Raw genomic sequence first — 24,735 nt, forward strand, 5'->3', positions numbered from 1 at the left:
TTGGACACTGCCCACACGGACTAGCCAAACACCTTCTGGGTAAAAGATTTTATGGTCAGATAAGACAAAGGTTGAGCCAGTCACTGACACATTCGACTTTTGATCTGAGTGTCCAGGATTCAAGCCCCTGTTCAGGTGACCAGTGATAGGCTCTGAAGTTCATTTGCCAAAGCCTCCTTTTTGCCCCCAAAACACAGGGGCACCAGGAACGGGACTGGTGCCCCTTCTTACATTTGACAGGCTGAGCCCTGACCTGGAAAAGCCGAAAACCCGTTCCACAGCTGAAATAGCTGGGAGAGCGTCAGACTGAAGATCTAAAGGTCCCAGATTTCAGTACAGTGCTGTATCCTTCTTGACTCGACAGAGGAACTGAAAAGACTTGTGTCGCCCCACACACAACCGAAGTGTCTACCTCACATGCATATATTGCCAGCTGATGTATGACATCAGCTGTCACGGACCTTACCGTCATTCTGGGAACTCATCCTGATCTTGGGAAACAACTGATATGGTATTTATAGATATGTATTTCAACTCAAATCCTCAAATAAAAAAAACCCTAATCACACACACTTAACGTAAAAGGAGGTGACCGTCCAAGACGCAGAAGTCGGTCCCACCAAGACTTGAACTTGGATCACTGGATTCAGAGTCCAGAGTGCTAACCATTACACCATGGAACCGGCGATAGCAAGTGTCTGACATTGTCTGATCCCCAAGTACACAGTGTCAGACTACGATAAAGTTGACAACATTTCATTATTTGATCGTTTTTTAGGGAAATTACGTTAAAAGGTTATAATCAAGTCAAAAGTCAGCCTATACAGACGGAGGGCTTGTCCAGGAGTTGAACCTGGGACCTCTCGCACCCTAAGCGAGAATCATACCACTAGACCAACAAGCCCTTGGTAGCTTGAGAGAGCGGCTGTTTGTTGCTGAGAATTTCGGCCGAAACGACAGGATTCCCTTGGTACCAAAATTGACATGATGCGATTGCATTGGTAAATTGCGTCGTCGTGGTTTTGACGTTTGTTATTGTTTTTAAGGGCAAAGAGTAATTTAGGTGCAAATTCTGCAGCTTTGCGGGCGCTGTGGCTGAGTCGGTCAAAGTGCCTGTCTCGTAAACAGGAGATTCTGGGTTCAAATCCCAGCAGTGCCTTTAGGCTGTTTCCATGGCTCCTTCACGGCTACTTTTGAAACATTTCAAACCATGTATTCCTATGAGAATCCTTGTTGCGTTGAAGAAAATCCCATCATTTCTGAAGGCAATAATACCCTGGTCAATTTGGACACGACCGACCTACCGACTTCCGGCTTAGTCGAGGCAGAATATGTGAGCTCGCCTTGGACTGAGAAGATGTGGATGGAGAAAGAAGCTCCTGTCCTGAAATTGCCACCTCTAAGCTCCACTTACATTTGAAGTGCCCACTTGGACAAGCAAAATGCCTTCTGGACAAAAGTTCCACAGTCAGACGAGCAGTCCCTGTTCAGGTGACCAGTGATAGGCTCTGAGATTCATCTGCGAAGACCTCCTTTTAGCCGGCAAAAGACAAGGGCAACCCGCCCAGCCTGGTTACATTTGAAGAACTGAGGCCTGACTGGAAAAGCGGAAATGCTGTGTTGCAGCTGAAGTAGCTCAGTTGGGAGAGCGTTAGACTGAAGATCTAAAGGTCCCTGGTTCAATCCCGGGTTTCAGCACAGTTGAAATGTTGTTCTTGCCTTGCCAGATCATTTAAAAAGCCTTGCTGAACGTGTCTCTGGTTAATGAGTGACACAGATTTCGTTCTGAAAATCCAGCGAACGTTCGGGGAGCTTACGATCCAAACACAAGTTGATGACGCCAAGGTGATATTTGAAAGCCCAACAGTGGCTCGGTTGTTTCCATGTTTGACGAAAATCCCATTTTTTCTGGAACTGGTCTTGTGTGCTACAATGCTCAGGACAAAGGCCTTGTCAATTTGGACAATAGCTGGGCTCAGACTATTGACAATGTGTTCCAAATCAGGACCAGCTTTGCATGTAGGTGAAGCAGCCTATCATTCACCGCCTGAACAGGGACTTGAACCCTGGACCCTCAGATTAAAAGTCTGATGCTCTACCAGCTGAGCTATCCAGGCCGCTCTTTGACATTAAAAAGTCACGTGACTGAAATTTTCTGGCATACAAGTGGCTGGATTTCTGGCTTCGCCATGGACATGCTCCCGAAATTGCCACCTATAAGACAGGCTTAGGTTGGACACTGCCCACACGGACTAGCCAAACACCTTCTGGGTAAAAGATTTTATGGTCAGATAAGACAAAGGTTGAGCCAGTCACTGACACATTCGACTTTTGATCTGAGTGTCCAGGATTCAAGCCCCTGTTCAGGTGACCAGTGATAGGCTCTGAAGTTCATTTGCCAAAGCCTCCTTTTTGCCCCCAAAACACAGGGGCACCAGGAACGGGACTGGTGCCCCTTCTTACATTTGACAGGCTGAGCCCTGACCTGGAAAAGCCGAAAACCCGTTCCACAGCTGAAATAGCTGGGAGAGCGTCAGACTGAAGATCTAAAGGTCCCAGATTTCAGTACAGTGCTGTATCCTTCTTGACTCGACAGAGGAACTGAAAAGACTTGTGTCGCCCCACACACAACCGAAGTGTCTACCTCACATGCATATATTGCCAGCTGATGTATGACATCAGCTGTCACGGACCTTACCGTCATTCTGGGAACTCATCCTGATCTTGGGAAACAACTGATATGGTATTTATAGATATGTATTTCAACTCAAATCCTCAAATAAAAAAAACCCTAATCACACACACTTAACGTAAAAGGAGGTGACCGTCCAAGACGCAGAAGTCGGTCCCACCAAGACTTGAACTTGGATCACTGGATTCAGAGTCCAGAGTGCTAACCATTACACCATGGAACCGGCGATAGCAAGTGTCTGACATTGTCTGATCCCCAAGTACACAGTGTCAGACTACGATAAAGTTGACAGCATTCCATTATTTGATCGTTTTTTAGGGAAATTACGTTAAAAGGTTATAATCAAGTCAAAAGTCAGCCTATACAGACGGAGGGCTTGTCCAGGAGTTGAACCTGGGACCTCTCGCACCCTAAGCGAGAATCATACCACTAGACCAACAAGCCCTTGGTAGCTTGAGAGGGCGGCTGTTTGTTGCTGAGAATTTCGGCCGAAACGACAGGATTCCCTTGGTACCAAAATTGACATGATGCGATTGCATTGGTAAATTGCGTCGTCGTGGTTTTGACGTTTGTTATTGTTTTTAAGGGCAAAGAGTAATTTAGGTGCAAATTCTGCAGCTTTGCGGGCGCTGTGGCTGAGTCGGTCAAAGTGCCTGTCTCGTAAACAGGAGATTCTGGGTTCAAATCCCAGCAGTGCCTTTAGGCTGTTTCCATGGCTTCTTCACGGCTACTTTTGAAACATTTCAAACCATGTTTTTCTATGAGAATCCTTGTTGCGTTGAAGAAAATCCCATCATTTCTGAAGGCAATAATACCCTGATCAATTTGGACACGACCGACCTACCGACTTCCGGCTTAGTCGAGGCAGATTATGTGAGCTCGCCTTGGACTGAGAAGATGTGGATGGAGAAAGAAGCTCCTGTCCTGAAATTGCCACCTCTAAGCTCCACTTACATTTGAAGTGCCCACTTGGACAAGCCAAATGTCTTCTGGACAAAAGTTCCACAGTCAGACGAGCAGTCCCTGTTCAGGTGACCAGTGATAGGCTCTGAGATTCATCTGCGAAGACCTCCTTTTAGCCGGCAAAAGACAAGGGCAACCCGCCCAGCCTGGTTACATTTGAAGAACTGAGGCCTGACTGGAAAAGCGGAAATGCTGTGTTGCAGCTGAAGTAGCTCAGTTGGGAGAGCGTTAGACTGAAGATCTAAAGGTCCCTGGTTCAATCCCGGGTTTCAGCACAGTTGAAATGTTGTTCTTGCCTTGCCAGATCATTTAAAAAGCCTTGCTGAACGTGTCTCTGGTTAATGAGTGACACAGATTTCGTTCTGAAAATCCAGCGAACGTTCGGGGAGCTTACGATCCAAACACTACAATGGCACAAGTTGATGACGCCAAGGTGATATTTGAAAGCCCAACAGTGGCTCGGTTGTTTCCATGTTTGACGAAAATCCCATTTTTTCTGGAACTGGTCTTGTGTGCTACAATGCTCAGGACAAAGGCCTTGTCAATTTGGACAATAGCTGGGCTCAGACTATTGACAATGTGTTCCAAATCAGGACCAGCTTTGCATGTAGGTGAAGCAGCCTATCATTCACCGCCTGAACAGGGACTTGAACCCTGGACCCTCAGATTAAAAGTCTGATGCTCTACCAGCTGAGCTATCCAGGCCGCTCTTTGACATTAAAAAGTCACGTGACTGAAATTTTCTGGCATACAAGTGGCTGGATTTCTGGCTTCGCCATGGACATGCTCCCGAAATTGCCACCTATAAGACAGGCTTAGGTTGGACACTGCCCACACGGACTAGCCAAACACCTTCTGAGTAAAAGATTTTATGGTCAGATAAGACAAAGGTTGAGCCAGTCACTGACACATTCGACTTTTGATCTGAGTGTCCAGGATTCAAGCCCCTGTTCAGGTGACCAGTGATAGGCTCTGAAGTTCATTTGCCAAAGCCTCCTTTTTGCCCCCAAAACACAGGGGCACCGGGAACGGGACTGGTGCCCCTTCTTACATTTGACAGGCTGAGCCCTGACCTGGAAAAGCCGAAAACCCGTTCCACAGCTGAAATAGCTGGGAGAGCGTCAGACTGAAGATCTAAAGGTCCCAGATTTCAGTACAGTGCTGTGTCCTTCTTGACTCGACAGAGGAACTGAAAAGACTTGTGTCGCCCCACACACAACCGAAGTGTCTACCTCACATGCATATATTGCCAGCTGATGTATGACATCAGCTGTCACGGACCTTACCGTCATTCTGGGAACTCATCCTGATCTTGGGATACCACTGATATGGTATTTATAGATATGTATTTCAACTCAAATCCTCAAATAAAAAAAACCCTAATCACACACACTTAACGTAAAAGGAGGTGACCGTCCAAGACGCAGAAGTCGGTCCCACCAAGACTTGAACTTGGATCACTGGATTCAGAGTCCAGAGTGCTAACCATTACACCATGGAACCGGCGATAGCAAGTGTCTGACATTGTCTGATCCCCAAGTACACAGTGTCAGACTACGATAAAGTTGACAGCATTTCATTATTTGATCGTTTTTTAGGGAAATTACGTTAAAAGGTTATAATCAAGTCAAAAGTCAAAAGTCAAAAGTCAGCCTATACAGACGGAGGGCTTGTCCAGGAGTTGAACCTGGGACCTCTCGCACCCTAAGCGAGAATCATACCACTAGACCAACAAGCCCTTGGTAGCTTGAGAGAGCGGCTGTTTGTTGCTGAGAATTTCGGCCGAAACGACAGGATTCCCTTGGTACCAAAATTGACATGATGCGATTGCATTGGTAAATTGCGTCGTCGTGGTTTTGACGTTTGTTATTGTTTTTAAGGGCAAAGAGTAATTTAGGTGCAAATTCTGCAGCTTTGCGGGCGCTGTGGCTGAGTCGGTCAAAGTGCCTGTCTCGTAAACAGGAGATTCTGGGTTCAAATCCCAGCAGTGCCTTTAGGCTGTTTCCATGGCTCCTTCACGGCTACTTTTGAAACATTTCAAACCATGTATTCCTATGAGAATCCTTGTTGCGTTGAAGAAAATCCCATCATTTCTGAAGGCAATAATACCCTGGTCAATTTGGACACGACCGACCTACCGACTTCCGGCTTAGTCGAGGCAGAATATGTGAGCTCGCCTTGGACTGAGAAGATGTGGATGGAGAAAGAAGCTCCTGTCCTGAAATTGCCACCTCTAAGCTCCACTTACATTTGAAGTGCCCACTTGGACAAGCAAAATGCCTTCTGGACAAAAGTTCCACAGTCAGACGAGCAGTCCCTGTTCAGGTGACCAGTGATAGGCTCTGAGATTCATCTGCGAAGACCTCCTTTTAGCCGGCAAAAGACAAGGGCAACCCGCCCAGCCTGGTTACATTTGAAGAACTGAGGCCTGACTGGAAAAGCGGAAATGCTGTGTTGCAGCTGAAGTAGCTCAGTTGGGAGAGCGTTAGACTGAAGATCTAAAGGTCCCTGGTTCAATCCCGGGTTTCAGCACAGTTGAAATGTTGTTCTTGCCTTGCCAGATCATTTAAAAAGCCTTGCTGAACGTGTCTCTGGTTAATGAGTGACACAGATTTCGTTCTGAAAATCCAGCGAACGTTCGGGGAGCTTACGATCCAAACACAAGTTGATGACGCCAAGGTGATATTTGAAAGCCCAACAGTGGCTCGGTTGTTTCCATGTTTGACGAAAATCCCATTTTTTCTGGAACTGGTCTTGTGTGCTACAATGCTCAGGACAAAGGCCTTGTCAATTTGGACAATAGCTGGGCTCAGACTATTGACAATGTGTTCCAAATCAGGACCAGCTTTGCATGTAGGTGAAGCAGCCTATCATTCACCGCCTGAACAGGGACTTGAACCCTGGACCCTCAGATTAAAAGTCTGATGCTCTACCAGCTGAGCTATCCAGGCCGCTCTTTGACATTAAAAAGTCACGTGACTGAAATTTTCTGGCATACAAGTGGCTGGATTTCTGGCTTCGCCATGGACATGCTCCCGAAATTGCCACCTATAAGACAGGCTTAGGTTGGACACTGCCCACACGGACTAGCCAAACACCTTCTGGGTAAAAGATTTTATGGTCAGATAAGACAAAGGTTGAGCCAGTCACTGACACATTCGACTTTTGATCTGAGTGTCCAGGATTCAAGCCCCTGTTCAGGTGACCAGTGATAGGCTCTGAAGTTCATTTGCCAAAGCCTCCTTTTTGCCCCCAAAACACAGGGGCACCAGGAACGGGACTGGTGCCCCTTCTTACATTTGACAGGCTGAGCCCTGACCTGGAAAAGCCGAAAACCCGTTCCACAGCTGAAATAGCTGGGAGAGCGTCAGACTGAAGATCTAAAGGTCCCAGATTTCAGTACAGTGCTGTATCCTTCTTGACTCGACAGAGGAACTGAAAAGACTTGTGTCGCCCCACACACAACCGAAGTGTCTACCTCACATGCATATATTGCCAGCTGATGTATGACATCAGCTGTCACGGACCTTACCGTCATTCTGGGAACTCATCCTGATCTTGGGAAACAACTGATATGGTATTTATAGATATGTATTTCAACTCAAATCCTCAAATAAAAAAAACCCTAATCACACACACTTAACGTAAAAGGAGGTGACCGTCCAAGACGCAGAAGTCGGTCCCACCAAGACTTGAACTTGGATCACTGGATTCAGAGTCCAGAGTGCTAACCATTACACCATGGAACCGGCGATAGCAAGTGTCTGACATTGTCTGATCCCCAAGTACACAGTGTCAGACTACGATAAAGTTGACAGCATTTCATTATTTGATCGTTTTTTAGGGAAATTACGTTAAAAGGTTATAATCAAGTCAAAAGTCAGCCTATACAGACGGAGGGCTTGTCCAGGAGTTGAACCTGGGACCTCTCGCACCCTAAGCGAGAATCATACCACTAGACCAACAAGCCCTTGGTAGCTTGAGAGAGCGGCTGTTTGTTGCTGAGAATTTCGGCCGAAACGACAGGATTCCCTTGGTACCAAAATTGACATGATGCGATTGCATTGGTAAATTGCGTCGTCGTGGTTTTGACGTTTGTTATTGTTTTTAAGGGCAAAGAGTAATTTAGGTGCAAATTCTGCAGCTTTGCGGGCGCTGTGGCTGAGTCGGTCAAAGTGCCTGTCTCGTAAACAGGAGATTCTGGGTTCAAATCCCAGCAGTGCCTTTAGGCTGTTTCCATGGCTCCTTCACGGCTACTTTTGAAACATTTCAAACCATGTATTCCTATGAGAATCCTTGTTGCGTTGAAGAAAATCCCATCATTTCTGAAGGCAATAATACCCTGGTCAATTTGGACACGACCGACCTACCGACTTCCGGCTTAGTCGAGGCAGAATATGTGAGCTCGCCTTGGACTGAGAAGATGTGGATGGAGAAAGAAGCTCCTGTCCTGAAATTGCCACCTCTAAGCTCCACTTACATTTGAAGTGCCCACTTGGACAAGCAAAATGCCTTCTGGACAAAAGTTCCACAGTCAGACGAGCAGTCCCTGTTCAGGTGACCAGTGATAGGCTCTGAGATTCATCTGCGAAGACCTCCTTTTAGCCGGCAAAAGACAAGGGCAACCCGCCCAGCCTGGTTACATTTGAAGAACTGAGGCCTGACTGGAAAAGCGGAAATGCTGTGTTGCAGCTGAAGTAGCTCAGTTGGGAGAGCGTTAGACTGAAGATCTAAAGGTCCCTGGTTCAATCCCGGGTTTCAGCACAGTTGAAATGTTGTTCTTGCCTTGCCAGATCATTTAAAAAGCCTTGCTGAACGTGTCTCTGGTTAATGAGTGACACAGATTTCGTTCTGAAAATCCAGCGAACGTTCGGGGAGCTTACGATCCAAACACAAGTTGATGACGCCAAGGTGATATTTGAAAGCCCAACAGTGGCTCGGTTGTTTCCATGTTTGACGAAAATCCCATTTTTTCTGGAACTGGTCTTGTGTGCTACAATGCTCAGGACAAAGGCCTTGTCAATTTGGACAATAGCTGGGCTCAGACTATTGACAATGTGTTCCAAATCAGGACCAGCTTTGCATGTAGGTGAAGCAGCCTATCATTCACCGCCTGAACAGGGACTTGAACCCTGGACCCTCAGATTAAAAGTCTGATGCTCTACCAGCTGAGCTATCCAGGCCGCTCTTTGACATTAAAAAGTCACGTGACTGAAATTTTCTGGCATACAAGTGGCTGGATTTCTGGCTTCGCCATGGACATGCTCCCGAAATTGCCACCTATAAGACAGGCTTAGGTTGGACACTGCCCACACGGACTAGCCAAACACCTTCTGGGTAAAAGATTTTATGGTCAGATAAGACAAAGGTTGAGCCAGTCACTGACACATTCGACTTTTGATCTGAGTGTCCAGGATTCAAGCCCCTGTTCAGGTGACCAGTGATAGGCTCTGAAGTTCATTTGCCAAAGCCTCCTTTTTGCCCCCAAAACACAGGGGCACCAGGAACGGGACTGGTGCCCCTTCTTACATTTGACAGGCTGAGCCCTGACCTGGAAAAGCCGAAAACCCGTTCCACAGCTGAAATAGCTGGGAGAGCGTCAGACTGAAGATCTAAAGGTCCCAGATTTCAGTACAGTGCTGTATCCTTCTTGACTCGACAGAGGAACTGAAAAGACTTGTGTCGCCCCACACACAACCGAAGTGTCTACCTCACATGCATATATTGCCAGCTGATGTATGACATCAGCTGTCACGGACCTTACCGTCATTCTGGGAACTCATCCTGATCTTGGGAAACAACTGATATGGTATTTATAGATATGTATTTCAACTCAAATCCTCAAATAAAAAAAACCCTAATCACACACACTTAACGTAAAAGGAGGTGACCGTCCAAGACGCAGAAGTCGGTCCCACCAAGACTTGAACTTGGATCACTGGATTCAGAGTCCAGAGTGCTAACCATTACACCATGGAACCGGCGATAGCAAGTGTCTGACATTGTCTGATCCCCAAGTACACAGTGTCAGACTACGATAAAGTTGACAGCATTTCATTATTTGATCGTTTTTTAGGGAAATTACGTTAAAAGGTTATAATCAAGTCAAAAGTCAGCCTATACAGACGGAGGGCTTGTCCAGGAGTTGAACCTGGGACCTCTCGCACCCTAAGCGAGAATCATACCACTAGACCAACAAGCCCTTGGTAGCTTGAGAGAGCGGCTGTTTGTTGCTGAGAATTTCGGCCGAAACGACAGGATTCCCTTGGTACCAAAATTGACATGATGCGATTGCATTGGTAAATTGCGTCGTCGTGGTTTTGACGTTTGTTATTGTTTTTAAGGGCAAAGAGTAATTTAGGTGCAAATTCTGCAGCTTTGCGGGCGCTGTGGCTGAGTCGGTCAAAGTGCCTGTCTCGTAAACAGGAGATTCTGGGTTCAAATCCCAGCAGTGCCTTTAGGCTGTTTCCATGGCTCCTTCACGGCTACTTTTGAAACATTTCAAACCATGTATTCCTATGAGAATCCTTGTTGCGTTGAAGAAAATCCCATCATTTCTGAAGGCAATAATACCCTGGTCAATTTGGACACGACCGACCTACCGACTTCCGGCTTAGTCGAGGCAGAATATGTGAGCTCGCCTTGGACTGAGAAGATGTGGATGGAGAAAGAAGCTCCTGTCCTGAAATTGCCACCTCTAAGCTCCACTTACATTTGAAGTGCCCACTTGGACAAGCAAAATGCCTTCTGGACAAAAGTTCCACAGTCAGACGAGCAGTCCCTGTTCAGGTGACCAGTGATAGGCTCTGAGATTCATCTGCGAAGACCTCCTTTTAGCCGGCAAAAGACAAGGGCAACCCGCCCAGCCTGGTTACATTTGAAGAACTGAGGCCTGACTGGAAAAGCGGAAATGCTGTGTTGCAGCTGAAATAGCTCAGTTGGGAGAGCGTTAGACTGAAGATCTAAAGGTCCCTGGTTCAATCCCGGGTTTCAGCACAGTTGAAATGTTGTTCTTGCCTTGCCAGATCATTTAAAAAGCCTTGCTGAACGTGTCTCTGGTTAATGAGTGACACAGATTTCGTTCTGAAAATCCAGCGAACGTTCGGGGAGCTTACGATCCAAACACTACAATGGCACAAGTTGATGACGCCAAGGTGATATTTGAAAGCCCAACAGTGGCTCGGTTGTTTCCATGTTTGACGAAAATCCCATTTTTTCTGGCACTGGTCTTGTGTGCTACAACGCTCAGGACAAAGGCCTTGTCAATTTGGACAATAGCTGGGCTCCGAAAACAGACTATTGACAATGTGTTCCAAATCAGGACCAAAGAGGCAGGCTTTGCATGTAGGTGAAGCAGCCTATCATTCATCGCCTGAACAGGGACTTGAACCCTGGACCCTCAGATTAAAAGTCTGATGCTCTACCAGCTGAGCTATCCAGGCCGCTCTTTGACATTAAAAAGTCACGTGACTGAAATTTTCTGGCATACAAGTGGCTGGATTTCTGGCTTCGCCATGGACATGCTCATGACAGAGAGAAAGCAGCCCCACTCCCGAAATTGCCACCTATAAGACAGGCTTAGGTTGGACACTGCCCACACGGACTAGCCAAACACCTTCTGGGTAAAAGATTTTATGGTCAGATAAGACAAAGGTTGAGCCAGTCACTGACACATTCGACTTTTGATCTGAGTGTCCAGGATTCAAGCCCCTGTTCAGGTGACCAGTGATAGGCTCTGAGATTTCATCTGCGAAGACCTCCTTTTAGCCGGCAAAAGACAAGGGCAACCCGCCCAGCCTGGTTACATTTGAAGAACTGAGGCCTGACTGGAAAAGCGGAAATGCTGTGTTGCAGCTGAAATAGCTCAGTTGGGAGAGCGTTAGACTGAAGATCTAAAGGTCCCTGGTTCAATCCCGGGTTTCAGCACAGTTGAAATGTTGTTCTTGCCTTGCCAGATCATTTAAAAAGCCTTGCTGAACATGTCTCTAGTTAATGAGTGACACAGATTTCGTTCTGAAAATCCAGCGAACGTTCGGGGAGCTTACGATCCAAACACTACAATGGCACAAGTTGATGACGCCAAGGTGATATTTGAAAGCCCAACAGTGGCTCGGTTGTTTCCATGTTTGACGAAAATCCCATTTTTTCTGGCACTGGTCTTGTGTGCTACAACGCTCAGGACAAAGGCCTTGTCAATTTGGACAATAGCTGGGCTCCGAAAACAGACTATTGACAATGTGTTCCAAATCAGGACCAAAGAGGCAGGCTTTGCATGTAGGTGAAGCAGCCTATCATTCATCGCCTGAACAGGGACTTGAACCCTGGACCCTCAGATTAAAAGTCTGATGCTCTACCAGCTGAGCTATCCAGGCCGCTCTTTGACATTAAAAAGTCACGTGACTGAAATTTTCTGGCATACAAGTGGCTGGATTTCTGGCTTCGCCATGGACATGCTCATGACAGAGAGAAAGCAGCCCCACTCCCGAAATTGCCACCTATAAGACAGGCTTAGGTTGGACACTGCCCACACGGACTAGCCAAACACCTTCTGGGTAAAAGATTTTATGGTCAGATAAGACAAAGGTTGAGCCAGTCACTGACACATTCGACTTTTGATCTGAGTGTCCAGGATTCAAGCCCCTGTTCAGGTGACCAGTGATAGGCTCTGAGATTTCATCTGCGAAGACCTCCTTTTAGCCGGCAAAAGACAAGGGCAACCCGCCCAGCCTGGTTACATTTGAAGAACTGAGGCCTGACTGGAAAAGCGGAAATGCTGTGTTGCAGCTGAAATAGCTCAGTTGGGAGAGCGTTAGACTGAAGATCTAAAGGTCCCTGGTTCAATCCCGGGTTTCAGCACAGTTGAAATGTTGTTCTTGCCTTGCCAGATCATTTAAAAAGCCTTGCTGAACATGTCTCTAGTTAATGAGTGACACAGATTTCGTTCTGAAAATCCAGCGAACGTTCGGGGAGCTTACGATCCAAACACTACAATGGCACAAGTTGATGACGCCAAGGTGATATTTGAAAGCCCAACAGTGGCTCGGTTGTTTCCATGTTTGACGAAAATCCCATTTTTTCTGGAACTGGTCTTGTGTGCTACAACGCTCAGGACAAAGGCCTTGTCAATTTGGACAATAGCTGGGCTCCGAAAACAGACTATTGACAATGTGTTCCAAATCAGGACCAAAGAGGCAGGCTTTGCATGTAGGTGAAGCAGCCTATCATTCATCGCCTGAACAGGGACTTGAACCCTGGACCCTCAGGTTAAAAGTCTGATGCTCTACCAGCTGAGCTATCCAGGCCGCTCTTTGACATTAAAAAGTCACGTGACTGAAATTTTCTGGCATACAAGTGGCTGGATTTCTGGACATGCTCATGACAGAGAGAAAGCAGCCCCACTCCCGAAATTGCCACCTATAAGACAGGCTTAGGTTGGACACTGCCCACACGGACTAGCCAAACACCTTCTGGGTAAAAGATTTTATGGTCAGATAAGACAAAGGTTGAGCCAGTCACTGACACATTCGACTTTTGATCTGAGTGTCCAGGATTCAAGCCCCTGTTCAGGTGACCAGTGATAGGCTCTGAGATTTCATCTGCGAAGACCTCCTTTTAGCCGGCAAAAGACAAGGGCAACCCGCCCAGCCTGGTTACATTTGAAGAACTGAGGCCTGACTGGAAAAGCGGAAATGCTGTGTTGCAGCTGAAATAGCTCAGTTGGGAGAGCGTTAGACTGAAGATCTAAAGGTCCCTGGTTCAATCCCGGGTTTCAGCACAGTTGAAATGTTGTTCTTGCCTTGCCAGATCATTTAAAAAGCCTTGCTGAACATGTCTCTAGTTAATGAGTGACACAGATTTCGTTCTGAAAATCCATCGAACGTTCGGGGAGCTTACGATCCAAACACTACAATGGCACAAGTTGATGACGCCAAGGTGATATTTGAAAGCCCAACAGTGGCTCGGTTGTTTCCATGTTTGACGAAAATCCCATTTTTTCTGGAACTGGTCTTGTGTGCTACAACGCTCAGGACAAAGGCCTTGTCAATTTGGACAATAGCTGGGCTCCGAAAACAGACTATTGACAATGTGTTCCAAATCAGGACCAAAGAGGCAGGCTTTGCATGTAGGTGAAGCAGCCTATCATTCACCGCCTGAACAGGGACTTGAACCCTGGACCCTCAGATTAAAAGTCTGATGCTCTACCAGCTGAGCTATCCAGGCCGCTCTTTGACATTAAAAAGTCACGTGACTGAAATTTTCTGGCATACAAGTGGCTGGATTTCTGGCTTCGCCATGGACATGCTCATGACAGAGAGAAAGCAGCCCCACTCCCGAAATTGCCACCTATAAGACAGGCTTAGGTTGGACACTGCCCACACGGACTAGCCAAACACCTTCTGGGTAAAAGATTTTATGGTCAGATAAGACAAAGGTTGAGCCAGTCACTGACACATTCGACTTTTGATCTGAGTGTCCAGGATTCAAGCCCCTGTTCAGGTGACCAGTGATAGGCTCTGAAGTTCATTTGCCAAAGCCTCCTTTTTGCCCCCAAAACACAGGGGCACCAGGAACGGGACTGGTGCCCCTTCTTACATTTGACAGGCTGAGCCCTGACCTGGAAAAGCCGAAAACCCGTTCCACAGCTGAAATAGCTGGGAGAGCGTCAGACTGAAGATCTAAAGGTCCCAGATTTCAGTACAGTGCTGTATCCTTCTTGACTCGACAGAGGAACTGAAAAGACTTGTGTCGCCCCACACACAACCGAAGTGTCTACCTCACATGCATATATTGCCAGCTGATGTATGACATCAGCTGTCACGGACCTTACCGTCATTCTGGGAACTCATCCTGATCTTGGGAAACAACTGATATGGTATTTATAGATATGTATTTCAACTCAAATCCTCAAATAAAAAAAACCCTAATCACACACACTTAACGTAAAAGGAGGTGACCGTCCAAGACGCAGAAGTCGGTCCCACCAAGACTTGAACTTGGATCACTGGATTCAGAGTCCAGAGTGCTAACCATTACACCATGGAACCGGCGATAGCAAGTGTCTGACATTGTCTGATCCCCAAGTACACAGTGTCAGACTACGATAAAGTTGACAGCATTCCATTATTTGATCGTTTTTTAGGGAAATTACATTAAAAGGTTATAATCAAGTCAAAAGTCAGCCTATACAGACGGAGGGCTTGTCCAGGAGTTGAACCTGGGACCTCTCGCACCCGAAGCGAGAATCATACCACTAGACCAACAAACCCTTGGTAGCTTGAGAGGGCGGCTGTTTGTTGCTGAGCATTTCGGCCAAAACGACAGGATTCCCTTGGTACCAAAATTGACATGATGCGATTGCATTGGTAAATTGCGTTGTCGTGGTTTTGACGTTTGTTATTGTTTTTAAGGGCAAAGAGTAACTTAGGTGCAAATTCTGCAGCTTTGCGGGCGCTGTGGCTGAGTCGGTCAAAGTGCCTGTCTCGTAAACAGGAGATTCTGGGTTCAAATCCCAGCAGTGCCTTTAGGCTGTTTCCATGGCTCCTTCACGGCTACTTTTGAAACATTTCAAACCATGTATTCCTATGAGAATCCTTGTTGCGTTGAAGAAAATCCCATCATTTCTGAAGGCAATAATACCCTGGTCAATTTGGACACGACCGACCTACCGACTTCCGGCTTAGTCGAGGCAGAATATGTGAGCTCGCCTTGGACTGAGAAGATGTGGATGGAGAAAGAAGCTCCTGTCCTGAAATTGCCACCTCTAAGCTCCACTTACATTTGAAGTGCCCACTTGGACAAGCAAAATGCCTTCTGGACAAAAGTTCCACAGTCAGACGAGCAGTCCCTGTTCAGGTGACCAGTGATAGGCTCTGAGATTCATCTGCGAAGACCTCCTTTTAGCCGGCAAAAGACAAGGGCAACCCGCCCAGCCTGGTTACATTTGAAGAACTGAGGCCTGACTGGAAAAGCGGAAATGCTGTGTTGCAGCTGAAATAGCTCAGTTGGGAGAGCGTTAGACTGAAGATCTAAAGGTCCCTGGTTCAATCCCGGGTTTCAGCACAGTTGAAATGTTGTTCTTGCCTTGCCAGACCATTTAAAAAGCCTTGCTGAACATGTCTCTAGTTAATGAGTGACACAGATTTCGTTCTGAAAATCCATCGAACGTTCGGGGAGCTTACGATCCAAACACTACAATGGCACAAGTTGATGACGCCAAGGTGATATTTGAAAGCCCAACAGTGGCTCGGTTGTTTCCATGTTTGACGAAAATCCCATTTTTTCTGGCACTGGTCTTGTGTGCTACAACGCTCAGGACAAAGGCCTTGTCAATTTGGACAATAGCTGGGCTCCGAAAACAGACTATTGACAATGTGTTCCAAATCAGGACCAAAGAGGCAGGCTTTGCATGTAGGTGAAGCAGCCTATCATTCATCGCCTGAACAGGGACTTGAACCCTGGACCCTCAGATTAAAAGTCTGATGCTCTACCAGCTGAGCTATCCAGGCCGCTCTTTGACATTAAAAAGTCACGTGACTGAAATTTTCTGGCATACAAGTGGCTGGATTTCTGGCTTCGCCATGGACATGCTCATGACAGAGAGAAAGCAGCCCCACTCCCGAAATTGCCACCTATAAGACAGGCTTAGGTTGGACACTGCCCACACGGACTAGCCAAACACCTTCTGGGTAAAAGATTTTATGGTCAGATAAGACAAAGGTTGAGCCAGTCACTGACACATTCGACTTTTGATCTGAGTGTCCAGGATTCAAGCCCCTGTTCAGGTGACCAGTGATAGGCTCTGAAGTTCATTTGCCAAAGCCTCCTTTTTGCCCCCAAAACACAGGGGCACCAGGAACGGGACTGGTGCCCCTTCTTACATTTGACAGGCTGAGCCCTGACCTGGAAAAGCCGAAAACCCGTTCCACAGCTGAAATAGCTGGGAGAGCGTCAGACTGAAGATCTAAAGGTCCCAGATTTCAGTACAGTGCTGTGTCCTTCTTGACTCGACAGAGGAACTGAAAAGACTTGTGTCGCCCCACACACAACCGAAGTGTCTACCTCACATGCATATATTGCCAGCTGATGTATGACATCAGCTGTCACGGACCTTACCGTCATTCTGGGAACTCATCCTGATCTTGGGAAACCACTGATATGGTATTTATAGATATGTATTTCAACTCAAATCCTCAAATAAAAAAAACCCTAATCACACACACTTAACGTAAAAGGAGGTGACCGTCCAAAACACAGAAGTCGGTCCCACCAAGACTTGAACTTGGATCACTGGATTCAGAGTCCAGAGTGCTAACCATTACACCATGGAACCGGCGATAGCAAGTGTCTGACATTGTCTGATCCCCAAGTACACAGTGTCAGACTACGATAAAGTTGACAGCATTCCATTATTTGATCGTTTTTTAGGGAAATTACGTTAAAAGGTTATAATCAAGTCAAAAGTCAGCCTATACAGACGGAGGGCTTGTCCAGGAGTTGAACCTGGGACCTCTCGCACCCTAAGCGAGAATCATACCACTAGACCAACAAGCCCTTGGTAGCTTGAGAGGGCGGCTGTTTGTTGCTGAGAATTTCGGCCGAAACGACAGGATTCCCTTGGTACCAAAATTGACATGATGCGATTGCATTGGTAAATTGCGTCGTCGTGGTTTTGACGTTTGTTATTGTTTTTAAGGGCAAAGAGTAATTTAGGTGCAAATTCTGCAGCTTTGCGGGCGCTGTGGCTGAGTCGGTCAAAGTGCCTGTCTCGTAAACAGGAGATTCTGGGTTCAAATCCCAGCAGTGCCTTTAGGCTGTTTCCATGGCTTCTTCACGGCTACTTTTGAAACATTTCAAACCATGTTTTTCTATGAGAATCCTTGTTGCGTTGAAGAAAATCCCATCATTTCTGAAGGCAATAATACCCTGATCAATTTGGACACGACCGACCTACCGACTTCCGGCTTAGTCGAGGCAGATTATGTGAGCTCGCCTTGGACTGAGAAGATGTGGATGGAGAAAGAAGCTCCTGTCCTGAAATTGCCACCTCTAAGCTCCACTTACATTTGAAGTGCCCACTTGGACAAGCCAAATGTCTTCTGGACAAAAGTTCCACAGTCAGACGAGCAGTCCCTGTTCAGGTGACCAGTGATAGGCTCTGAGATTCATCTGCGAAGACCTCCTTTTAGCCGGCAAAAGACAAGGGCAACCCGCCCAGCCTGGTTACATTTGAAGAACTGAGGCCTGACTGGAAAAGCGGAAATGCTGTGTTGCAGCTGAAGTAGCTCAGTTGGGAGAGCGTTAGACTGAAGATCTAAAGGTCCCTGGTTCAATCCCGGGTTTCAGCACAGTTGAAATGTTGTTCTTGCCTTGCCAGATCATTTCAAAAGCCTTGCTGAACGTGTCTCTGGTTAATGAGTGACACAGATTTCGTTCTGAAAATCCAGCGAACGTTCGGGGAGCTTACGATCCAAACACTACAATGGCACAAGTTGATGACGCCAAGGTGATATTTGAAAGCCCAACAGTGGCTCGGTTGTTTCCATGTTTGACGAAAATCCCATTTTTTCTGGAACTGGTCTTGTGTGCTACAATGCTCAGGACAAAGGCCTTGTCAATTTGGACAATAGCTGGGCTCAGACTATTGACAATGTGTTCCAAATCAGGACCAGCTTTGCATGTAGGTGAAGCAGCCTATCATTCACCGCCTGAACAGGGACTTGAACCCTGGACCCTCAGATTAAAAGTCTGATGCTCTACCAGCTGAGCTATCCAGGCCGCTCTTTGACATTAAAAAGTCACGTGACTGAAATTTTCTGGCATACAAGTGGCTGGATTTCTGGCTTCGCCATGGACATGCTCCCGAAATTGCCACCTATAAGACAGGCTTAGGTTGGACACTGCCCACACGGACTAGCCAAACACCTTCTGAGTAAAAGATTTTATGGTCAGATAAGACAAAGGTTGAGCCAGTCACTGACACATTCGACTTTTGATCTGAGTGTCCAGGATTCAAGCCCCTGTTCAGGTGACCAGTGATAGGCTCTGAAGTTCATTTGCCAAAGCCTCCTTTTTGCCCCCAAAACACAGGGGCACCGGGAACGGGACTGGTGCCCCTTCTTACATTTGACAGGCTGAGCCCTGACCTGGAAAAGCCGAAAACCCGTTCCACAGCTGAAATAGCTGGGAGAGCGTCAGACTGAAGATCTAAAGGTCCCAGATTTCAGTACAGTGCTGTGTCCTTCTTGACTCGACAGAGGAACTGAAAAGACTTGTGTCGCCCCACACACAACCGAAGTGTCTACCTCACATGCATATATTGCCAGCTGATGTATGACATCAGCTGTCACGGACCTTACCGTCATTCTGGGAACTCATCCTGATCTTGGGATACCACTGATATGGTATTTATAGATATGTATTTCAACTCAAATCCTCAAATAAAAAAAACCCTAATCACACACACTTAACGTAAAAGGAGGTGACCGTCCAAGACGCAGAAGTCGGTCCCACCAAGACTTGAACTTGGATCACTGGATTCAGAGTCCAGAGTGCTAACCATTACACCATGGAACCGGCGATAGCAAGTGTCTGACATTGTCTGATCCCCAAGTACACAGTGTCAGACTACGATAAAGTTGACAGCATTTCATTATTTGATCGTTTTTTAGGGAAATTACGTTAAAAGGTTATAATCAAGTCAAAAGTCAAAAGTCAGCCTATACAGACGGAGGGCTTGTCCAGGAGTTGAACCTGGGACCTCTCGCACCCTAAGCGAGAATCATACCACTAGACCAACAAGCCCTTGGTAGCTTGAGAGAGCGGCTGTTTGTTGCTGAGAATTTCGGCCGAAACGACAGGATTCCCTTGGTACCAAAATTGACATGATGCGATTGCATTGGTAAATTGCGTCGTCGTGGTTTTGACGTTTGTTATTGTTTTTAAGGGCAAAGAGTAATTTAGGTGCAAATTCTGCAGCTTTGCGGGCGCTGTGGCTGAGTCGGTCAAAGTGCCTGTCTCGTAAACAGGAGATTCTGGGTTCAAATCCCAGCAGTGCCTTTAGGCTGTTTCCATGGCTCCTTCACGGCTACTTTTGAAACATTTCAAACCATGTATTCCTATGAGAATCCTTGTTGCGTTGAAGAAAATCCCATCATTTCTGAAGGCAATAATACCCTGGTCAATTTGGACACGACCGACCTACCGACTTCCGGCTTAGTCGAGGCAGAATATGTGAGCTCGCCTTGGACTGAGAAGATGTGGATGGAGAAAGAAGCTCCTGTCCTGAAATTGCCACCTCTAAGCTCCACTTACATTTGAAGTGCCCACTTGGACAAGCAAAATGCCTTCTGGACAAAAGTTCCACAGTCAGACGAGCAGTCCCTGTTCAGGTGACCAGTGATAGGCTCTGAGATTCATCTGCGAAGACCTCCTTTTAGCCGGCAAAAGACAAGGGCAACCCGCCCAGCCTGGTTACATTTGAAGAACTGAGGCCTGACTGGAAAAGCGGAAATGCTGTGTTGCAGCTGAAGTAGCTCAGTTGGGAGAGCGTTAGACTGAAGATCTAAAGGTCCCTGGTTCAATCCCGGGTTTCAGCACAGTTGAAATGTTGTTCTTGCCTTGCCAGATCATTTAAAAAGCCTTGCTGAACGTGTCTCTGGTTAATGAGTGACACAGATTTCGTTCTGAAAATCCAGCGAACGTTCGGGGAGCTTACGATCCAAACACAAGTTGATGACGCCAAGGTGATATTTGAAAGCCCAACAGTGGCTCGGTTGTTTCCATGTTTGACGAAAATCCCATTTTTTCTGGCACTGGTCTTGTGTGCTACAACGCTCAGGACAAAGGCCTTGTCAATTTGGACAATAGCTGGGCTCCGAAAACAGACTATTGACAATGTGTTCCAAATCAGGACCAAAGAGGCAGGCTTTGCATGTAGGTGAAGCAGCCTATCATTCATCGCCTGAACAGGGACTTGAACCCTGGACCCTCAGATTAAAAGTCTGATGCTCTACCAGCTGAGCTATCCAGGCCGCTCTTTGACATTAAAAAGTCACGTGACTGAAATTTTCTGGCATACAAGTGGCTGGATTTCTGGCTTCGCCATGGACATGCTCATGACAGAGAGAAAGCAGCCCCACTCCCGAAATTGCCACCTATAAGACAGGCTTAGGTTGGACACTGCCCACACGGACTAGCCAAACACCTTCTGGGTAAAAGATTTTATGGTCAGATAAGACAAAGGTTGAGCCAGTCACTGACACATTCGACTTTTGATCTGAGTGTCCAGGATTCAAGCCCCTGTTCAGGTGACCAGTGATAGGCTCTGAAGTTCATTTGCCAAAGCCTCCTTTTTGCCCCCAAAACACAGGGGCACCAGGAACGGGACTGGTGCCCCTTCTTACATTTGACAGGCTGAGCCCTGACCTGGAAAAGCCGAAAACCCGTTCCACAGCTGAAATAGCTGGGAGAGCGTCAGACTGAAGATCTAAAGGTCCCAGATTTCAGTACAGTGCTGTGTCCTTCTTGACTCGACAGAGGAACTGAAAAGACTTGTGTCGCCCCACACACAACCGAAGTGTCTACCTCACATGCATATATTGCCAGCTGATGTATGACATCAGCTGTCACGGACCTTACCGTCATTCTGGGAACTCATCCTGATCTTGGGAAACCACTGATATGGTATTTATAGATATGTATTTCAACTCAAATCCTCAAATAAAAAAAACCCTAATCACACACACTTAACGTAAAAGGAGGTGACCGTCCAAAACACAGAAGTCGGTCCCACCAAGACTTGAACTTGGATCACTGGATTCAGAGTCCAGAGTGCTAACCATTACACCATGGAACCGGCGATAGCAAGTGTCTGACATTGTCTGATCCCCAAGTACACAGTGTCAGACTACGATAAAGTTGACAGCATTCCATTATTTGATCGTTTTTTAGGGAAATTACGTTAAAAGGTTATAATCAAGTCAAAAGTCAGCCTATACAGACGGAGGGCTTGTCCAGGAGTTGAACCTGGGACCTCTCGCACCCTAAGCGAGAATCATACCACTAGACCAACAAGCCCTTGGTAGCTTGAGAGGGCGGCTGTTTGTTGCTGAGAATTTCGGCCGAAACGACAGGATTCCCTTGGTACCAAAATTGACATGATGCGATTGCATTGGTAAATTGCGTCGTCGTGGTTTTGACGTTTGTTATTGTTTTTAAGGGCAAAGAGTAATTTAGGTGCAAATTCTGCAGCTTTGCGGGCGCTGTGGCTGAGTCGGTCAAAGTGCCTGTCTCGTAAACAGGAGATTCTGGGTTCAAATCCCAGCAGTGCCTTTAGGCTGTTTCCATGGCTTCTTCACGGCTACTTTTGAAACATTTCAAACCATGTTTTTCTATGAGAATCCTTGTTGCGTTGAAGAAAATCCCATCATTTCTGAAGGCAATAATACCCTGATCAATTTGGACACGACCGACCTACCGACTTCCGGCTTAGTCGAGGCAGATTATGTGAGCTCGCCTTGGACTGAGAAGATGTGGATGGAGAAAGAAGCTCCTGTCCTGAAATTGCCACCTCTAAGCTCCACTTACATTTGAAGTGCCCACTTGGACAAGCCAAATGTCTTCTGGACAAAAGTTCCACAGTCAGACGAGCAGTCCCTGTTCAGGTGACCAGTGATAGGCTCTGAGATTCATCTGCGAAGACCTCCTTTTAGCCGGCAAAAGACAAGGGCAACCCGCCCAGCCTGGTTACATTTGAAGAACTGAGGCCTGACTGGAAAAGCGGAAATGCTGTGTTGCAGCTGAAGTAGCTCAGTTGGGAGAGCGTTAGACTGAAGATCTAAAGGTCCCTGGTTCAATCCCGGGTTTCAGCACAGTTGAAATGTTGTTCTTGCCTTGCCAGATCATTTCAAAAGCCTTGCTGAACGTGTCTCTGGTTAATGAGTGACACAGATTTCGTTCTGAAAATCCAGCGAACGTTCGGGGAGCTTACGATCCAAACACTACAATGGCACAAGTTGATGACGCCAAGGTGATATTTGAAAGCCCAACAGTGGCTCGGTTGTTTCCATGTTTGACGAAAATCCCATTTTTTCTGGAACTGGTCTTGTGTGCTACAATGCTCAGGACAAAGGCCTTGTCAATTTGGACAATAGCTGGGCTCAGACTATTGACAATGTGTTCCAAATCAGGACCAGCTTTGCATGTAGGTGAAGCAGCCTATCATTCACCGCCTGAACAGGGACTTGAACCCTGGACCCTCAGATTAAAAGTCTGATGCTCTACCAGCTGAGCTATCCAGGCCGCTCTTTGACATTAAAAAGTCACGTGACTGAAATTTTCTGGCATACAAGTGGCTGGATTTCTGGCTTCGCCATGGACATGCTCCCGAAATTGCCACCTATAAGACAGGCTTAGGTTGGACACTGCCCACACGGACTAGCCAAACACCTTCTGAGTAAAAGATTTTATGGTCAGATAAGACAAAGGTTGAGCCAGTCACTGACACATTCGACTTTTGATCTGAGTGTCCAGGATTCAAGCCCCTGTTCAGGTGACCAGTGATAGGCTCTGAAGTTCATTTGCCAAAGCCTCCTTTTTGCCCCCAAAACACAGGGGCACCGGGAACGGGACTGGTGCCCCTTCTTACATTTGACAGGCTGAGCCCTGACCTGGAAAAGCCGAAAACCCGTTCCACAGCTGAAATAGCTGGGAGAGCGTCAGACTGAAGATCTAAAGGTCCCAGATTTCAGTACAGTGCTGTGTCCTTCTTGACTCGACAGAGGAACTGAAAAGACTTGTGTCGCCCCACACACAACCGAAGTGTCTACCTCACATGCATATATTGCCAGCTGATGTATGACATCAGCTGTCACGGACCTTACCGTCATTCTGGGAACTCATCCTGATCTTGGGATACCACTGATATGGTATTTATAGATATGTATTTCAACTCAAATCCTCAAATAAAAAAAACCCTAATCACACACACTTAACGTAAAAGGAGGTGACCGTCCAAGACGCAGAAGTCGGTCCCACCAAGACTTGAACTTGGATCACTGGATTCAGAGTCCAGAGTGCTAACCATTACACCATGGAACCGGCGATAGCAAGTGTCTGACATTGTCTGATCCCCAAGTACACAGTGTCAATCTACGATAAAGTTGACAGCATTTCATTATTTGATCGTTTTTTAGGGAAATTACGTTAAAAGGTTATAATCAAGTCAAAAGTCAAAAGTCAGCCTATACAGACGGAGGGCTTGTCCAGGAGTTGAACCTGGGACCTCTCGCACCCTAAGCGAGAATCATACCACTAGACCAACAAGCCCTTGGTAGCTTGAGAGAGCGGCTGTTTGTTGCTGAGAATTTCGGCCGAAACGACAGGATTCCCTTGGTACCAAAATTGACATGATGCGATTGCATTGGTAAATTGCGTCGTCGTGGTTTTGACGTTTGTTATTGTTTTTAAGGGCAAAGAGTAATTTAGGTGCAAATTCTGCAGCTTTGCGGGCGCTGTGGCTGAGTCGGTCAAAGTGCCTGTCTCGTAAACAGGAGATTCTGGGTTCAAATCCCAGCAGTGCCTTTAGGCTGTTTCCATGGCTCCTTCACGGCTACTTTTGAAACATTTCAAACCATGTATTCCTATGAGAATCCTTGTTGCGTTGAAGAAAATCCCATCATTTCTGAAGGCAATAATACCCTGGTCAATTTGGACACGACCGACCTACCGACTTCCGGCTTAGTCGAGGCAGAATATGTGAGCTCGCCTTGGACTGAGAAGATGTGGATGGAGAAAGAAGCTCCTGTCCTGAAATTGCCACCTCTAAGCTCCACTTACATTTGAAGTGCCCACTTGGACAAGCAAAATGCCTTCTGGACAAAAGTTCCACAGTCAGACGAGCAGTCCCTGTTCAGGTGACCAGTGATAGGCTCTGAGATTCATCTGCGAAGACCTCCTTTTAGCCGGCAAAAGACAAGGGCAACCCGCCCAGCCTGGTTACATTTGAAGAACTGAGGCCTGACTGGAAAAGCGGAAATGCTGTGTTGCAGCTGAAGTAGCTCAGTTGGGAGAGCGTTAGACTG

The 24,735-nt window shown here is 46.8% G+C and overlaps 25 non-coding genes across 25 annotated transcripts; 15 read left to right on the forward strand and 10 right to left on the reverse strand.

The window, feature by feature from the left end:
* Positions 1–832: 832 nt before the first annotated feature.
* Positions 833–904, reverse strand: trnap-agg (transfer RNA proline (anticodon AGG)). The gene has a single exon. It is a non-coding gene; the product is annotated as a tRNA-Pro (tRNA).
* A 181-nt stretch (positions 905–1,085) lies between these two features.
* Positions 1,086–1,159, forward strand: trnat-cgu (transfer RNA threonine (anticodon CGU)). Its single transcript has one exon. It is a non-coding gene; the product is annotated as a tRNA-Thr (tRNA).
* Positions 1,160–3,064: 1,905 nt separating this feature from the next.
* On the reverse strand, positions 3,065–3,136 carry trnap-agg (transfer RNA proline (anticodon AGG)). The gene has a single exon. It is a non-coding gene; the product is annotated as a tRNA-Pro (tRNA).
* A 181-nt stretch (positions 3,137–3,317) lies between these two features.
* trnat-cgu (transfer RNA threonine (anticodon CGU)) lies at positions 3,318–3,391 on the forward strand. The gene has a single exon. It is a non-coding gene; the product is annotated as a tRNA-Thr (tRNA).
* A 1,930-nt stretch (positions 3,392–5,321) lies between these two features.
* On the reverse strand, positions 5,322–5,393 carry trnap-agg (transfer RNA proline (anticodon AGG)). The gene has a single exon. It is a non-coding gene; the product is annotated as a tRNA-Pro (tRNA).
* A 181-nt stretch (positions 5,394–5,574) lies between these two features.
* On the forward strand, positions 5,575–5,648 carry trnat-cgu (transfer RNA threonine (anticodon CGU)). The gene has a single exon. It is a non-coding gene; the product is annotated as a tRNA-Thr (tRNA).
* A 1,905-nt stretch (positions 5,649–7,553) lies between these two features.
* trnap-agg (transfer RNA proline (anticodon AGG)) lies at positions 7,554–7,625 on the reverse strand. The gene has a single exon. It is a non-coding gene; the product is annotated as a tRNA-Pro (tRNA).
* Positions 7,626–7,806: 181 nt separating this feature from the next.
* On the forward strand, positions 7,807–7,880 carry trnat-cgu (transfer RNA threonine (anticodon CGU)). Its single transcript has one exon. It is a non-coding gene; the product is annotated as a tRNA-Thr (tRNA).
* Positions 7,881–9,785: 1,905 nt separating this feature from the next.
* Positions 9,786–9,857, reverse strand: trnap-agg (transfer RNA proline (anticodon AGG)). Its single transcript has one exon. It is a non-coding gene; the product is annotated as a tRNA-Pro (tRNA).
* A 181-nt stretch (positions 9,858–10,038) lies between these two features.
* On the forward strand, positions 10,039–10,112 carry trnat-cgu (transfer RNA threonine (anticodon CGU)). Its single transcript has one exon. It is a non-coding gene; the product is annotated as a tRNA-Thr (tRNA).
* Positions 10,113–10,578: 466 nt separating this feature from the next.
* Positions 10,579–10,651, forward strand: trnaf-gaa (transfer RNA phenylalanine (anticodon GAA)). The gene has a single exon. It is a non-coding gene; the product is annotated as a tRNA-Phe (tRNA).
* An 857-nt stretch (positions 10,652–11,508) lies between these two features.
* Positions 11,509–11,581, forward strand: trnaf-gaa (transfer RNA phenylalanine (anticodon GAA)). Its single transcript has one exon. It is a non-coding gene; the product is annotated as a tRNA-Phe (tRNA).
* An 857-nt stretch (positions 11,582–12,438) lies between these two features.
* trnaf-gaa (transfer RNA phenylalanine (anticodon GAA)) lies at positions 12,439–12,511 on the forward strand. Its single transcript has one exon. It is a non-coding gene; the product is annotated as a tRNA-Phe (tRNA).
* Positions 12,512–13,357: 846 nt separating this feature from the next.
* Positions 13,358–13,430, forward strand: trnaf-gaa (transfer RNA phenylalanine (anticodon GAA)). The gene has a single exon. It is a non-coding gene; the product is annotated as a tRNA-Phe (tRNA).
* Positions 13,431–14,849: 1,419 nt separating this feature from the next.
* Positions 14,850–14,921, reverse strand: trnap-cgg (transfer RNA proline (anticodon CGG)). The gene has a single exon. It is a non-coding gene; the product is annotated as a tRNA-Pro (tRNA).
* A 181-nt stretch (positions 14,922–15,102) lies between these two features.
* Positions 15,103–15,176, forward strand: trnat-cgu (transfer RNA threonine (anticodon CGU)). Its single transcript has one exon. It is a non-coding gene; the product is annotated as a tRNA-Thr (tRNA).
* A 466-nt stretch (positions 15,177–15,642) lies between these two features.
* Positions 15,643–15,715, forward strand: trnaf-gaa (transfer RNA phenylalanine (anticodon GAA)). The gene has a single exon. It is a non-coding gene; the product is annotated as a tRNA-Phe (tRNA).
* Positions 15,716–17,134: 1,419 nt separating this feature from the next.
* trnap-agg (transfer RNA proline (anticodon AGG)) lies at positions 17,135–17,206 on the reverse strand. The gene has a single exon. It is a non-coding gene; the product is annotated as a tRNA-Pro (tRNA).
* A 181-nt stretch (positions 17,207–17,387) lies between these two features.
* Positions 17,388–17,461, forward strand: trnat-cgu (transfer RNA threonine (anticodon CGU)). The gene has a single exon. It is a non-coding gene; the product is annotated as a tRNA-Thr (tRNA).
* Positions 17,462–19,384: 1,923 nt separating this feature from the next.
* On the reverse strand, positions 19,385–19,456 carry trnap-agg (transfer RNA proline (anticodon AGG)). The gene has a single exon. It is a non-coding gene; the product is annotated as a tRNA-Pro (tRNA).
* A 181-nt stretch (positions 19,457–19,637) lies between these two features.
* Positions 19,638–19,711, forward strand: trnat-cgu (transfer RNA threonine (anticodon CGU)). The gene has a single exon. It is a non-coding gene; the product is annotated as a tRNA-Thr (tRNA).
* Positions 19,712–21,658: 1,947 nt separating this feature from the next.
* Positions 21,659–21,730, reverse strand: trnap-agg (transfer RNA proline (anticodon AGG)). Its single transcript has one exon. It is a non-coding gene; the product is annotated as a tRNA-Pro (tRNA).
* A 181-nt stretch (positions 21,731–21,911) lies between these two features.
* trnat-cgu (transfer RNA threonine (anticodon CGU)) lies at positions 21,912–21,985 on the forward strand. The gene has a single exon. It is a non-coding gene; the product is annotated as a tRNA-Thr (tRNA).
* A 1,923-nt stretch (positions 21,986–23,908) lies between these two features.
* On the reverse strand, positions 23,909–23,980 carry trnap-agg (transfer RNA proline (anticodon AGG)). Its single transcript has one exon. It is a non-coding gene; the product is annotated as a tRNA-Pro (tRNA).
* A 181-nt stretch (positions 23,981–24,161) lies between these two features.
* trnat-cgu (transfer RNA threonine (anticodon CGU)) lies at positions 24,162–24,235 on the forward strand. The gene has a single exon. It is a non-coding gene; the product is annotated as a tRNA-Thr (tRNA).
* Positions 24,236–24,735: the final 500 nt, after the last annotated feature.

The sequence above is a fragment of the Dunckerocampus dactyliophorus genome, chromosome 13 (assembly GCF_027744805.1).
Source record: "Dunckerocampus dactyliophorus isolate RoL2022-P2 chromosome 13, RoL_Ddac_1.1, whole genome shotgun sequence".
Classification (NCBI taxonomy): domain Eukaryota; kingdom Metazoa; phylum Chordata; class Actinopteri; order Syngnathiformes; family Syngnathidae; genus Dunckerocampus; species Dunckerocampus dactyliophorus.